A 10,405-nucleotide genomic window follows, 5' to 3' on the forward strand; every position below is an offset into this window, starting at 1 on the left:
AACGAAATCGGCCTTTCTACTAAGTGACCATACGCCAATAAAGCCCCGCGTTTTTTAAAACGTTTCCAACAGTAAAAACGCGTCTTAATACTCGGTAGGGCGCATCGTTCACCCACCGTGTGAAGGCTCTCACTGCTGCCGCCTGGCCCGCAGGTGTTGGCGTTCGTGAGTTCATCTCGCATCGTCGGGAAACGCACGTTCACCGCCGCGCATCGTCGTCCAATACCACTCCAGTCCGTTCCACAATAGCTGGCAACACACATACACCGGCACTACCGTCAACGCGCACTGCTTCCACCATACTTAGCGGGACCTTGGATACGGCCAGCATGGCGTTAGTTGAAGGACCGCCGCTCAGTTTCAACGTTAATCACAATAACAGTTACTCCTATTTTACACCAAACCACGCTTAACCACTTTTTTCACCAATGAACGGATCATCAATTTTTGCACTCCGACCCGTCAGAACACCGGCACGCAACAACACAATACACGGATCAAAAAAGACATTTCAGTATATTACCAGAATGTCCGCAGGATGAGGACGAAGATTACTGACCTCCGACTGGCACTTACCGAAGTCGACTACGATTTAATTCTGCTCACCGAGACATGGCTTGACAGTACCATTCCCACTGCTCTTTTTCCAACACGGATTATCATATTTATCGGTGCGATAGGAGCCAATCGAATAGTGATCACTCTCGTGGTGGTGGAGTAATGATCTGTTGCTCTTCGGGTCTTCTGTCACAAGAAGTATCGCTAATCACGAGTTCGATGAAAATGGTGTGCGTCAAGATCCGCATGACCAATACTCATTTATTCCTTGCTCTTGTGTACATCCCACCAACGCATGCCAATAATAGTGCCACACTTATTGAACAAGTGAATGCAATACTAGCCAGCCTTCAAGACAACGACATGTTTTTTTTCTAATTGGAGACTTTAATCAACCCGAAGTAGCATGGATTCCACCGAACGGCAGCTCAGCGATCATTGAACCACTGCTATCTTCAATTATGCACTATGATCCTGTTCCACGGTCGCAGACAAACGTCACCTTTGTTGATGAGATGGCTAGCAGTGGTCTTTTCTAGATCAGCGGTGTAAACACCCATTTAGGACGCCAGTTAGACCTAGTTTTTACAAACTTGGCAGCCGTTTCTGCAACTTCATCAATTCTAGTCTGTGACGCACCTATACTGGCCTTGGATAATTATCATCCTGCGCTCGAATGGTCTATTGCTGCCAGAGTGAAAATTCAACGGAGCAGTGCTGACCAAGCTCGGCGATTAAATTTGTCTCGTGCAAATTTCGCTGAACTGGGAAGACGTATTGTATCATTTGCCGCAACCTTCGACTGCTCGAGCTATACATGCATCAACAATGCGGTTGAGTTGTATCGCATGATACAACTGTGTTGATCCGTTGTTATGACGTTATTGCCCTTATACTGGCGAACATATTTAATGCGTCCCTGCAAACTGCAATTTTTCCCTACGATTGGAAATCAGCCTGGATGACGCCCATTCACAAAAAAGGGGACCTCTCTTGTGCGTCCAATTACCGTGGTGTTACGTCGCTCTGTGCCTTATCGAAGGTATTCGAACTTCTGGTATACGACGCCATTATGAGAGCTTCTTCTAATTATGTCAGTCCATCTTAACATGGGTTCGTTCCAAGGCGGTCGACTACTACAAATCTCACCGAATTCGTCAGCTATTGTAAGCGTAGTCTGGATTCCGGCACCCAGGTTGACGCAATCTACTTGGACACCAAGGCTGCCTTTGACACCGTATCCCACAATATCCTGCTGGCAAAGTTAGCCAATATCGGCATTACGGATAACTTGGTGAGTTGGATTCAATCCTTTCTCACTGGCCGGTCGTGCCGTGTTAAGGTCCGCTCATGCCTGTCCCGGAGTATATCGTGCACTTCAGGAGTCCCGCAGGGTAGTAACCTTGGGCCGCTGCTGTTTTTGTTATTCGTCAACGATGCGGCGTTGCTACTGCACGACCAGAAGGTGCTATTTTTTGCCGATGACGTCAAGCTGTATGGTGCAGTTAAGGATCTTGACGATTGCAGTCACCTTCAACAGGCCCTGACCGCATTTAGTGTCTGGTGTAATTGTAATGCGTTATCCCTGTCCATCGATAAGTGTCGTGTTCTGTCGTTCGTTAGATCTAGGGTCCAAGTCTCGTGTGACTACCATGTGGACAATTGCGTGTGGGAGCGCTCGGAAACAATTTGTGATCTTGGCGTGTTACTTGACAAGCGTCTCAGATTTAGGCCGCACATGGAGAATGTTTTGAGTAAGGGCAATCAGCTATTAGGTTTTACTTTTCGTCTGACCAAGGAATTTCCAAGGCATTAAGGCTTTGTATTGTTCAATTGTGCGTCCTGTACTTGAATACGCTAGTGTTGTATGGTGTCCCTCTGCCACCATTTGGTCCCAAAGGATTGAAAGCATCCAACGAAAAGCAACACGCTATGCCATTAGACTACTTCCTTGGAGGGCAGGGGACACACTCCCCTCGTACGATGCCAGGTGTCTGTTGCTCAGCATACAACAGTTATCTTCACGCCGTTAGTCGGCCCAATGCCTCTTCATAGCAGGACTAATTAATAATCACATCGATGCGCCTAACTGACTGAGTAAGATCCATTTTTCAGCGCCATCAAGAATGCTTCGGCCTCGACATTTTCTAAGGGAAAGGTATTTTCGCACAAATTTCGGACAATAAGAACCAATTAATGCCATGACCGCAGTTTTTAATGAGAACTCAGACCTATTTAGCTTTGAAGTGTTTCCGTGACTCTCTGCGTGCGCGTTTTGCCTAGTTTTGTTATATAGTTCATAAGTGTTCATGTAGACTAATAATGTCCGATGGACCAAATAAATAAATAAATAATATAATATAATATAAAATTTACTATCGGTTAGTAAAATCTCGGATTTGGGCCTTAGTGTCTGGTTTGGTAAAACTGAGTGTAAAATTTCAAAAGGTGACCTATACCACTTGGAACAATTTAGTGATAGCACCTTTAACGTGTTTGGCAACGTGGACATTAAAACACACAATGGATCTTGTGAGCATGTGTGGCATCGCCGTCTTGGACATCGTGACCCTAGTGCTAAAGCCAAAATAGCAGTGGCGTCTCGTGAGAAAATGAGATGGTTGTGCACCTTCAAAAAAAGTAATACCTTCTTAGATAAATCATATAACGTGGTTTATTATAACCAGACCGACACGACACACTACGACGAATTTGGTCAGGATGTTAAGTGAATGAATAGTTTGAGGAACCGTAAATGGTCTATTTAGTTCTGCAATCTTTAATTGCTACTAAATGAATCTACCTGAAAAACGAGTTTAACAGCTCATCTACGATGTCCTGCTCAATGCACAAATTGACTGGTAATTTCACGCTAAATAGAACAATTGCAAGAATAATCTTTCGAATGAAAGTGTGTGCACCAGCAGTATTGCCCATTCCAGCGTGCCTGCTTAGACATTTTTTAATTAGCTTTAAATTGTTGGCTATATTTGCGTGTTTGCGAGGAAACACCTCGATTTTATTTCAAAGTTTTATTTTCTTCCAAATTTACTTCACGAACGTCAATATCTACTCGATAAATATATCCGCGGTTAGTCAATGTCTGTGAATCAAATTCTTATTTGGCAAGCCAGACTCACCTCGAGTCCGGCCTGAGTACAACCTAATGTGCACAGGAAAGGCACCTATACATCGACAATTTCACATGGACGCATTCAACACATGCACGAGAGAACTAATGTGTACATATACGATTATCTAGTGCACTGGCAGAAGTGCCCACCTGTAAATAAAACTAAAGGACTTTCCAACAGGATTTTGACTCTTCCAATAAGAAAACTAGCGCTTCTTCACCGTTCGTAATGAGAATGGTATTATGAGACTGTGGCTAAGAGAACTGTTCTTATTTGATTAAAGATGCTCGTTTGTGGCAGCGGTGCACCAGCAGAAGTGTCCAGCGCAACGTTGTAAAGCGTTAAGTAGATTTTGAACGCAACTATTACGGGTGGAAATTACAATGCCATAAATAAAAAAATAATGTTGTGATTCATTTTATAAATTCATGACTGTGCAGTGCACAGGTTGCTCAGGTGGACGAGACGCCACTGCAAAATAGTGAACAATAATTTGGGAAAAGGCCTAAAAATGGACAAATGTGACATGAAATCCGTATGTATTCCATGTTGTGAAGGAAAAATGAGTCGATACTCTTTCCCAAAAGTTTCCAGTAGCAGATCAAGTGAAGTGGGTGATCTAATTCATAGTGATTTGACAGGCCCGATGGAAATACCAACTCCAAGTGGCAATCGTTTTTATATCATTTTGGTGGACGATTATAGTCGTTATGCTATGATTTACCTGTTAAAACATAAAAATGATGCTGCCGACAAAATTCGTGATTACTGCCAACATATGAAAAATCAATTTGGAAGATACCCGAAATTAATTCGGTCTGATGGCGGGGGTGAATATTTGAGCAGTGGTCTAAAGACATTTTTGAACGATAACGGAATCTTGCAAGAAATGTCTGCTCCATACTCACCACAGCAAAATGGAGTGGCCGAGCGAAAAAATAGGCATCTAAACGATTTTGGGGAGAAGCGATTAGTACCGCGAATTATATACAAAATCGCTGTCCGTCTTCAACAATCAAACGTACCCCGAACTGTGGCATAAAAAGACACCATCGTATGAACACTTGAAAGTTTTCGGATGTGTCGCGTTTGTTCATATTCCAAAAGAAAAACGGCGTGCTCTGGATATGAAGGCCGAGAAACTGGTTTTTGTCAGGTACGCGGTGAAATAAAAGGCGTATCGTTTCGTGAACATTAAAACGTGCACAGTGACAATCAGCAGGGACGCAAAATTTATTTAGTTGAGTGTTGAAAAGCAGGTATCACCATCTATTTCCGAAGGTACACCGACAGGAGGAGTTTCGACCGTTCCATTAATACACTCCGACGCCGATTCATACATTGTCCAACATTCTAACGATCATTGGGAGGAAAACAATAGTGGAAGCGAAACCGATTCGTCATTAAAAAGTGTTTCGAGTGAATCTAAACCAGCCAGAACGTCAACACGAACATCGAAGGTAGTTCCCCCTAAAATACTCATAGAAGAGGCGTTCACCGCAGACAGCGTTCATTGAAGAAAAGGAACCGAAAAATGTGAAAGGAGTGTTGAATAGTGCAAACAAAGAAGAGTGGCAAGCGGCAATGTTGGATGAATTGAAGTCCCACCTGGACATTGGTACGTGGGAACTAGTGATTCTACCTGAAAAACGGAAGCCTATCGGTTGCCGCTGGGTTTTCGAGTTAAAAAGAACAAAACAAAGTATAAGGCACGTTTGGTAGCACAGGGGTTTTCGCAACAATACGGCGAAGACTACGACGAGGTGTTTGCTCCAGTGACTACACACACAACGCTTTGACTTCTTCTGGCAATGGCAAGTAGAAAAGGAATAAATTAAATGAAAAAATAAATTTTCAAAACAACAGTAGTACTGGCTGCAATGTCAGGCCGAGCACAGATCGCTATGTACAGTAACGCGCCAATTAAACTTCTATACTGGGTTGCATCAGGAAGTGTAGCACTATTATCCTCTTCTTTTATGTATCCTTATTCCACTGGGACCTTGGACCCTTTCAAATCACGCAAATTAAATTTGGCTATTACCTTGTTGATATAGCTTTCTAATGAGATACTATATATGCCAGTATTACAATGAATTTCTAAACCTAGGAAATAACTCAAATCGCCTAAATTCGTAATATCAAAATTCTGCTTCAATTCATTGTAAACTGCAGTGATTTCATTTTCGTTTTCGGAGCCAACTAAAATATCATCGACGTACACCAAAGTATAAACTCGATTTGCATTCGCTAGTTTCGTGTACAGACATGGATCCGCCGTGCTTTGAAGAAAACCTACTCTTTGGAGAACTTCGTCGAGCCGTTTGTTCCAACACCTGGCCAATTGTTTCAGGCCGTATATGCTCCTCCTCAAACGGCACTCCAGGTTCTCCTTGCCTTCTACCGCAAAACCAGGTGGTTGCACCATATAAAGTTCTTCGTCGAGTTGTCCATTCAAGTAAGCTGTTTTTACGTCAAAGTGTTTTAGTTTTATTAAACAGTTTTCTTGCATTCACCTTCCCGGATGTCGCAAAAATTGAATCGGACAGAGATAAAAGACAGGAGATCAGTAATGAAAGAGTGTGCCAACAACACCAGCGTATTTCCCTCCTAGATTATGACTGTGCGTTGGCGATCCCGTTCTGGCCCACTTGAACAGATAGCGTGCTGGTCTCCTTCAGCAGCTCTCCCGGGAGAGCGCTATGTGACATTGAGAGATCGCATTTTGTGTTCACTCGCAGCAGTGCTGAAGAACGAGAGCACTTCCTCAGTGCTCATAGCAAACGTTAAAACAGAATGCAGCCCTACTCTTACTACTTGATAATTAGTACTCGGACATCGCGATCCTGTTCACAGCAAAGCAAAACGAGTTGCGCTAGATCCTGCAGTAACAGGCAGTGGATTTCTATTCGTTCCTTAAGTACACTCCGACTCAACTAACTTAATGACAATTTTCATATAAAAGAATAAATCCTGTTTTCTCTGTTCATGTAATACGTAAAAGTATAAAATAAATTAAATGAAAAAATAAATTTTCAAAACAAAAATTTTTCCCTAAACGTACTAAAAAATAAAAAATGATGTAAGTTAAATGACATATGTATTTATGTATCAATTTTTTGTTTTTGTCATTATTCGCATGGCATCGTAGATGGCGATCGAACTGAGAGCAATCTCGATGCAATGCGAATAACGAATATATATATATTCCGAGAACCGAAATCGGCGCTGCTTGAAAGCTCGATTGTGTTTTAGCCCTCTAAAGCCATTTCCATGGTATGTCTTTATTTGCCTTGAAAAACACTGCTGCCACCATGAATTCAAGGTGATAATGTGCTGCTTCTGTGCTTCAAATTTCATGAAATTCCCCTGATTTAGTTTTTTTTAGTGTTCATAAGAAACATTTGTTGTTTTGAGATTTCTCAAGAATCGGTTTCTAATAACAACAAAATTCAGCAATATAGAGCATTCGGAATATAGAACGTACAGAAGCCTAAATTGAGTTAGATTTAATATCAGTATCACTTCAACCACCATAGCGATCGCTTCAGATACGCACAACAAGTCGTACTAGTTAATATCAGTGATCAAAATTGCCGTTGAAATGTCGGTGATGAAAAAAAAGAAAGTCGACACCGAGTGTCGAGTTTTTAATAGCGAATGGACACTACCCTACTTATTTACAGAATAAAATGGTAGGCCTGTTTGTTTAGTGTGTGGCAAAACTATTCCGGTAATGAAGGAGTTCAATCTTCGTCGGCATTATGACTCATATCACAAGGATACACTTAGAAAACTTGAAGGACCAGCAGTGGAGGACGCAGAAGTGAAAAAGCTGACGTCGCTATGGAAAAAACAACAATGTTTTTTATCAAACCACAACAAATTAGTGATAGTGCAGTGAAAGCTAGTTATCTAATAGCTAATGAAATTGCTATATCATCAAAACCATTCACGGAAAGCGAGTTCGTCAAACGATGCATATTATTAGCAGCAGAAAATATTTGCCCCGAGAAACGACATGTCTTGAACTCTATAAGGTTGTCCAGAAACACGGTAGCCGAGAGAATTTCAGACCTTGCTGCTGATCTGGATAATCAACTGAAGGAAAAAGTGAAAGATTTTGTGGTGGTTTCAATTGGCATCGACGACAGCACCAACAACACTGATATCGCTCAGGTAGCTATATTTATTATAGCTGTGGCGTCCGCATCTAAAACCAGCGTTGTCGAAACGCAACTTAAGGGAACCACACGCGCCATCTGTGGGCAAATGGGACAACGACAGCGAACACTGTAACTGTTCATCTCCACATAGCCAACTGATAGGAAACTCTAGTGAAACTCCTGTCAAAGTTGCATGGAGTTTCGAGTTTCCCGAGTTCGCTAAGTGGACACGCATTTGTTTCGGTCTTCTTCGCTTCTTCTTCATCCGTCAGTTATTAAACGTCAGAACGAGGGACTTTGCTAGTGCTGTCAAGAGTTTCCTACCAGTTTCCTACGAGTTTCCCAGCTGTTGCGGGAACTGAGTTCGTCAGTTCGTCCGAGGAGAGTTCGCTATGTGGAGATGAACAGTAAAAGCGCAATGCGCATTGCACTCTACTCTCTCTCCCTCGTGTCCGTTCTTCGCGCTCGAAACATTCCTTGTAACCTGTGAAAATTAGCAAATAAAAAAGGAGGTTTAACATTCAAATCGCCAAACCTTTAAACCACTAAACCTCCACACTGGTGACCCCGACGTGATCGGCGAGATCACGCACCACAGGTTAAAAAGTAGTGCAGTAAAAGTGTAGTGAAGTGCAAGGACTCCGGAAAGTTCTCGGTGTAGTGAAGCAACGACATCGACCACGTGAAGTTCCGGGAATCGCTCGCTACCAGCTAACACAGCAGGGAACGTTCTCAGTGCACAAAAGCCGCGATATCGACCACGTGAAGTTCCAGGAATCGCTCGCTACCGCCAAACACTTCGCAGAACGAACGGTAGCTGGTAGCAGACTTCCGCGAAGCAACGCTCGCCAACGGCTGAGGTTTCCATAAAAACGACTCTACTGGCTCACCATTCTACGAACGAACCAGCGTGCTCCTCCACGCATTATCCGCTAGCTGACCAACGGAAACCACCAACGAAACTGATTACGGATAACAGTTCTAGTTTTACACGTAAGCCAAAAAAATGCTGCCACGCAGCCCTACTAAGCCCAAGCCGAACGCCTCGCCGCCTGCTGATCAAGACCACACTAGCGATCCCGACACAAGAGCATAGTTGCCAACAGGAATAGGTGAACGATCATTCGTGCCACCCGCCAACCCTTAAAACGCCCACCTCGATAATTACCATGTACGCCTACCGCCCCCGGAGATGGACACTCGCGATCTACAATCTTTCTTTACTACTCGGGTACTCGAGCATCGGTTTGCGGCGACCGGCATTACATCTAGTGATGAGTTCTCGGAACCGCACCCACCACTCGGAACCGCTTCCGAGCATCTATAAACCGGCTCCGATTCCGGCTTAGTAAAACACACGGTTCCGTACGGAGCCGGCTCCGGACGGCTCCGACGGTTCCGACGGCTCCGGACGGTTCCGGCTGCCGACTAGCGGCTCCGGACGGCTCTGGACGGCTCCGAATGACTCCGAACGGCTCCGGGCGGCTCCGACGGCTCCGACGGCTCCGGACGGTTCCGGCTGCCGACTAGCGGCTCCGGACGGCTCCGACGGTTCCGGACGGCTCCGGGCGGTTCCGAGCTCGGAGTATTGCACCGTCCAGAGCCGTCGGTATCGTCCGGAATCGTCGAAGCCGGCTGACCGTCGGAATCGTTGGTGCAAAAATGAATTGAAATCCCCTAAAGGTTCAAATCGTCCATAAGTTGATTAATTAAAAAAGTGCTTGTGTAGAAGTCTTCATAGAAACTTTTCAATAAAAGGAGAAAAAAATAAATTTGGAAATTAGAAAAAAACACTTCTTTGCGAAAACTTTTTTTTTATTTATTTATTATTGGTTCGCGTTGGGGGTCCGCGACAGCCGAGCGGTAACCCCGGTTAGAAAATCGGCCCATGAGCGCCGGGGCTCACCACTTCGACGGCGTGGGTTCGAATCCCAATCGAGACCGGACTCTCCCCTCCCCCCCGAGAGGACTGACTATCCACGTACAACAGGGAAACAAGTCTTGTAAGCCCTTAACGGGGCAGGCATGACCAACAAGGTCGTTACGCCAAGAAGAAGAAGATTGGTTCGCGTTATCTGGCATAGTTTGCCTTCATAACAAAACATAAATATAAATAAAACGTGGTAAAGTAAACCTAGGGATCGTGAAACAACTTGTCTTTAACAATTGCCAACCTGGTTAACCGTCATATTAATATCAACTAGATTACTTATAGAATTATATGCCTCCATCATTTGTGTTAAAGGGTCACTAGTGCTATGTACTGTGGATCTGTATTCTACTCGTAATAGTTGTCTGGGTCGTAACTGTCTACTTCGAGCTAGAAGGTTGATTTTGCTTAAAATGAACGGGGCGTCTATGGTTCCTGATACACTGTTTTCAGGGCCAGTTCGTCCGCATCAAGCTGCTATAGTGTTCAGTGTGATTGTGTGTGTGATTTAGACGTAAGCCTGTTTCGTTTTTCAGTCATTATGTTACCGGATTTTCAAAAAATGCGTTCGCATAGAACCGATGTTGCTGGAATGCTTATATACTGTTTGGCGAAAG

Source organism: Anopheles coustani, chromosome 2, assembly GCF_943734705.1.
Source record: "Anopheles coustani chromosome 2, idAnoCousDA_361_x.2, whole genome shotgun sequence".
NCBI classification, from domain to species: domain Eukaryota; kingdom Metazoa; phylum Arthropoda; class Insecta; order Diptera; family Culicidae; genus Anopheles; species Anopheles coustani.